Here is a 6,000-nt window from a genome sequence, read left to right on the forward strand (position 1 = left end):
CTAAGCTAAAGTGCCTATTTATATTGTGTCTTTTTAAAATTCTGTTGTTTGTTTTCTAACTGGTGAATTTAGAGTTTTTTCTATATCCTAGATTCTGGTCCTTTGTTAGATGTGTGATTTGCAAATATTTTCTCCAGTTTGAGGCTTGTATTTTGATTGTCTTAACATTCTCTTTATTGATAAAGTCCAATATATCTTATTCAACAGACCCAAAGAAAATTCCACAGATGAATGTAAAAATATCACATGACATTATGGTTGCACTTCAAAATGTAAAACAATGTTCTCTTCTAATTATTTGAATCCTAATTCTACATAAACGTCATCATCATCATCACCATCATCTTTCTCTTCATCACCAACATGATCAGTATAAGGAGGCCTCCTCAGTCTTACAAGAATTATTAAAAATTGGTAATGTGTTATTACTTTTCATTTGAAGCCAGTCTCCTTTGTATTACCAATGTGCACAAGTTTTTCACACTTTCCCAAAGTCTTCTCCCAGCAAAAATAAAATCTGAATGTTTTATTTCCGAAAAGAAGTAATATGTGATAACCACTATGTGAAAACATGCATCTCTCCAGTGTATTCACGTTTAGAATATTTTAACCATCCTCTCCTTTAGTAGACTGGATTATTACTCTCAATTCATCACTTTCTATGTGTATTCAGACCTTTTATTTTTTTTTCTTTTTTCTTTGCTAAGTGATTTTGTTGTACCTCCCTTTAGAGTGATTAAGAGTATCCCTGACACCATTAATTTTGGGTGTGGTCAAATGACTTGCTTTAGTTGATGGAATATTAGTGAATGTACCATGAACAAGGTGTTTGCATGTACATGTAAACTCTGACTTTTTACTTGCTCTGACTTGCCTTTGGGTTTCTACAGGCACCATGAGAGGAGCATGCCCTCCTGTAGCTATTGTTCCTTTAGTCTAAACCTCAGAATGGACCAGTAGTGGACCAAAGCCTGACCTGAAGCTTGAAGCCAATCCAGTTGATTCACAGCACACCCTGAGATAGAGCTGCTCCTGATACTTCAAAAAACAGAGTAAGAAAATACATGTGTGTTGCTTTGACCTCTGAGTTATTATTGTAGGCATTTGACCTCTAAGCATTATTGTAGGAATAGACAAATATGAGGGAGAAGGTCTTAATAAACAACATTTACCCTTCTTTTATAAAGAAGTATCACTCCATTTTTATGAAGGAGTATCATTCTTAGAAATGGAAAAATAACATCTTCATTTCAAGAAAGAAATTAAGATGCCAAAAGAAATTCCATAAATAAATTTTCAGGTTTTTTTTTTTGAAAGAAAATCAGGAAACAAATAGTTTAGAGTAATAAGGATAATGATATCAACTAGCTGGCATTTCTTGAACTTTACATTGTTGGCACTTGATGATAAATGTCTTGTAGATAATACATCTTTCAAGGTTCATTAACAATCCTTTGAAAAACAATTAACAACATTATATAAGGCAGTGTTTCTCAAAGCATAGTTCCCCACACCAATAAGATCAACTTTATTTAGAAGCATGTTAGAAACACAAACTACTGGGACCCTCCTGAAACTAAACCACAAACTCTGAAACTGAGGCACAGGAATCTGTATATCAACAACCTTCCAGGATACCTAATGTATACTCAAGTTGGAGAACCACTAAAGACAGTGGAAGGTAGTAGGAGATACAGAGGTTAATTTATACAAAACAGCTACTTAATGTTTGTTTAGGATTTAAACCAGATAGTCTTACTCTAAGAGCTTTAGTTATTTGCTGGGTGCCGTGTACACATAATCTCACTTAAAACCTAGCAAAATACAAATTAGATATTTTCATTCTAATTTTTGCAGATGAGGAAACTGAGCTCCTGAGTTAATAGTTATTAAGTTGTGAACTGGTATCTATAACTAGATCTGTCCAACTCCAAAAGCAATTATTTTACTCCTTTACAGAAACTCATTCATAACAGATTTAAAATAAACAGAGATCAAGTAGATCAGACACAGAAAATATAAGACTAACTATCCTGTCACAGTGTTAATGAGCTGGGTCCTATACAGATATATAAAGAATCAGAAAGCCTTCAATTTATGAAACACTTCTACAAATGCTGTTCTGAAGACAGTTTTGTGAAAGTTACTTTAACATAAATTTTATTAATGAAAAAGCACAAATAGCTTATGTTACTTACATGTTAATTTGATTTTCAACTTAAGTGCTCAAAGTGCTCAAAATACTAGATGAGTTTTCAAAAGGGCTGAGTATACACTTTTTTTTGAAAGTTTATAAAACACTGGTCAAGGACCATTTTTTAGCAAGTAGAAAGTTTTGTTTAGCTCACAAAAAGTAGGTTTTTGTGTCTGGTTGTTTTATTTATTTGTTTATTTATTTAATTTTATGTTATTTGTGTGTGTGTGTGTGTGTGTGTGTGTGTGTGTGTGTGTTTGAAGGAGCTTAAGGCTAAACTTAAAAAGTAAGAGAGCTTATACAGAAGAATCCGTATATCCAGCTTCTTCTAATACATTAGTTCTGGCAACATTAGAACAAAGTTATAGCTGATATAACCGGTAGAGCTACCCCATAGTAAGATTTCTCTCTCCTGTTAGCCATTTCCTTTTTTTTTAAAGATTTTTTTTTTTTTTTCATTAGACAGAGAGCACACAAGCAGGGGGCGGAGGGAGGCAGATTAAGCTGAGCTGGGGGTCTGATATGGGGCGGGATCCCAGGACCTGGAGATTATGATCTGAACCGAAGGCAGAAGCTTAACCATCTGAGCCACCCAGGAGTCCCTCCTGTTAGCCATTTCCTATTAACAAATGTTATTTGAGTACCTATTGAGTGTATATGCCGGAGTCAACCATCCTTGGCTTCAATCCTTGCTTTACTATGTACAAGCTATGTGAGCTGGGGCAAGTCCCCCAGATTCCTCATGTATAAAATAGAAGTAACAATAATAGAACCTGCATTCATATGTGAAAAATTAATGACTTAGTGCATGAAAAGTGTTCAGATTATTTCCTAGCATCTAGTAAGTGCTCAATAAAGGTTAGCTATCATTTATCTTTTTTTTTCCTTCAATAGGAAAAAAACTTTTCGCTACATTCATGTTTTTTTCAGAGACATGTAGGCCTGTCAGTCAATGGATTGGATGCTCCCAATTTAAAAAAAAAATGATAGTATGTTCAGATAAGGTAATTATAGGAAAATTTAATAAGACTTTTAAAAAATGAGCAGGCTACAGGGAGCTTCCAAGGAATAGTGAATGGTGTCACCCCTCCTAGGACTAAAAAGAAAGAAGAGGTACTGGCTACCAGCCTTCTGAAGGAAGGAGGAGTCTGCACGGAGAGGGATGACTTCAAAAGAACTGTGGCTTTTGGCTGAGGGAAGTAGGTAACCTGAGAGGATCCTATTGGGGAGACCAAGCGAAATAAATCCTGAGATCTCCCTTTCGTCTTTTTGTTCTTATGACTGAACTCAACAAAAAGCCAGAGGAGTAAGGAGTTCAATAATAATAGTCTCTACAGTCAGTCACTGGATAGTGACCCAGCTTGGTGAAGATTAATTGAAAAAAATTCAGGTATGTAAGTTAGAAGATTGCCCAGCATATAAAAACCATAATGTAATACTAAATGATTATTCATGCCAAATTTTCCAGAGCTTCAGGGCTTCTGTAAAAGCATTATATATTTTTGCTTTTTACCCTTTACTATTTGGTTCTTCTTAACTTGTCATACCTTCAAATTCCTCAGAAAATTAATCTGGGTTATTAAGTTAATTTTTATCCAGATAATGTGGATTTCAATTTCTGATACCTTAAAGATAATAGAGAAGATAATAGAGAGCCACATTACACCCTTTTAACTTTTAAAGTTCCAATAAGCTTGGTATTGGTAACTGGGATCACATGATATAAACAGGAGGCTCTCAGTCCAAAAACACCTCAGCATGGCTTTTTGGATAAGACTCCAGAAGGTGGGGCACCTGGGTGGCTCAGTGGGTTGAGCCTCTGCCTTCGGCTCAAGTCATGATCCCAGGGTCCTAGGATTGAGTCCCACATCTGGCTCTCTGCTCAGCAAAGAGCCTGCTTCCCCCCCTCTCTCTGCCTGCCTCTCTGCCTACTTGTGATCTCTCTCTTTGTCAAATAAATAAATAAATAAAATCTTAAACAAAAACAAAACAAAACAAAAACTCCAGAAGACACTCTGCTGACAGATCTACCATCTCTTTACATTTTGTGGTGTAAACTGATGTATTCCTTTTTTTACAGGAGTGTCCTTAAAAGACGCAAGCAGAAGAGAAAAGGCCTCCATATGCCAACATAGGGCTCCCTGCCTCTAATCAGGTGCACACCTTCCTGTTGAGTGCTCAGCAAACTAAGCCAACACACAGCAGTTTCAATTAGCAATTCAATTTCTCCCACTTAAATATCGATAGGCACAAAAGATTGTCAGACATCTGGAAAAAATCTAACATGAAGGGTAAACCAAAAATAAAAAGAAAAATAATGAATTTTGAATAAAACAAGCAAAAATTATAGCAAAAGAAAAGATAAAACTAATTTAAAAAACAGTATCTTCAGAGAAATAAGAGGAAATCTCTGATCATGAAACAGAATAGTTCAGACAAGTTAAAATAGCAATTTTGTTTTGAGAAATTCCAGTTGCAACTGAGAACAGGACAAATCTTGCTAGTGAAAAAGAAGAAAGAAAAAAGGAAGAAAGAAGAGGGAAGAAAAAGAAGGAGAGGGAGAAGAAGCAAAAGACTATTTGATAAGTTAAGTCTCTGAAAACCCTTCCTATGAGCATGTCCTTGAATTCTAGGTACTAGGCTTATCCTTCAGACCACTGTAGAAAACAAGGATGATGTGTTTTTTTTTTTATTATTATTAAGTTGGTAATTTCAAGAAAAAATAAAAGAAATGGGAAAATAAAGGTCAAGGTTTTATTTATTTTGAAAACTACAGGTGAACCAATTGTACAGGTTGTCTAGGATTTTTTAAAGGATGCAATGTGGTTACTTGGCATTTGTGCTGGCCAATATCTCTGAATATTTCCCCTATTTTTGAGGTAAAATAAATATCTAATCATAATGATGCCAGAGCAAAGTATAATCTTTGTTTTCATACTTCAAATATATCAACATTTTCTTCCAAGCACAGATAAACCTTTTTTTTTTAATTACAAACAATTGCTTCTGTGAAAAAATGGAGTTTGAAGTACCCTGAATAGCCAATAAATTGAATAAAGTCACTAGGCACATGTGTCGAGATTTAAAAGAAGAAAGTTTAAGGTTGTGCATATAGAAGAAAGGTTTTTGGGAAATTTCTGAGCAAAGCTTTTATTTCACTGTTAAGTCTCAGTCTTTCCTAGGTAAAAAATATAAAGTCATTTTGATTATTAAAGTCCATAACCAGAAAACAGAGTTTCATAGGGTTTGAGAGCTAAATAAGAACTTAGAAGGCCCTGTGTCCTACTCTCAGAAAACTAAATTCTATGTAAGGTAAATTACTTCCTAGATCCCATATCTTCTAATGACAGAGCCAAGCAGAGCCAAATTCTTATGTAGCCCTACTGGCGTAGATTGTTAATTGTCAGGACATTTAAGTAACACCTATTTGAAAAACTGAAATGAAACTATTTCATCAGCAGACTTGCATTCAAATTTCTTTTCCCATACTCATGATGTGACCCTGGGGAGATAATATTTTAGTTTTTACATATAAAATTGGAATCTTAAGGTGCCTGGGTCATTCAGTCAGTTAAACTTTGAGCCTTTGGCTCAGGTTATGATCCCAGGGTTTTGAGATGAAGCCCTGCATTGGGCTGTCTACTCAGAGGGTAGCCTGCTTCTCCCTCTCCTCCTCCCCCTGCTTGTGCTGGCTGAATCTCTCTCTGTGTGTCAAATAAATAAATAAAATCCTTTAAAAAAAAATAGAATCTTGGGACACGTGGGTGGCTCAGTCAGCTAAGTGTCCAACTCCTGATTTCAGATCA

At 35.2% G+C, this 6,000-nt stretch overlaps 1 long non-coding RNA gene across 1 annotated transcript in view; it reads left to right on the plus strand.

Moving 5' to 3' along the window:
- LOC132014579 (uncharacterized) overlaps positions 1-4,992 on the plus strand; it is a 30,998-nt gene extending 26,006 nt beyond the window's left edge. Inside the window, exons 2-3 of the long non-coding RNA XR_009403324.1 lie at positions 891-1,052; positions 4,275-4,992. This is a non-coding gene — a long non-coding RNA (uncharacterized LOC132014579). The remainder of the gene's footprint in view (positions 1-890; positions 1,053-4,274) is intronic.
- The last annotated feature ends 1,008 nt before the right edge of the window (positions 4,993-6,000 follow it).

Source organism: Mustela nigripes, chromosome 1, assembly GCF_022355385.1.
Source record: "Mustela nigripes isolate SB6536 chromosome 1, MUSNIG.SB6536, whole genome shotgun sequence".
NCBI classification, from domain to species: Eukaryota; Metazoa; Chordata; class Mammalia; order Carnivora; family Mustelidae; genus Mustela; species Mustela nigripes.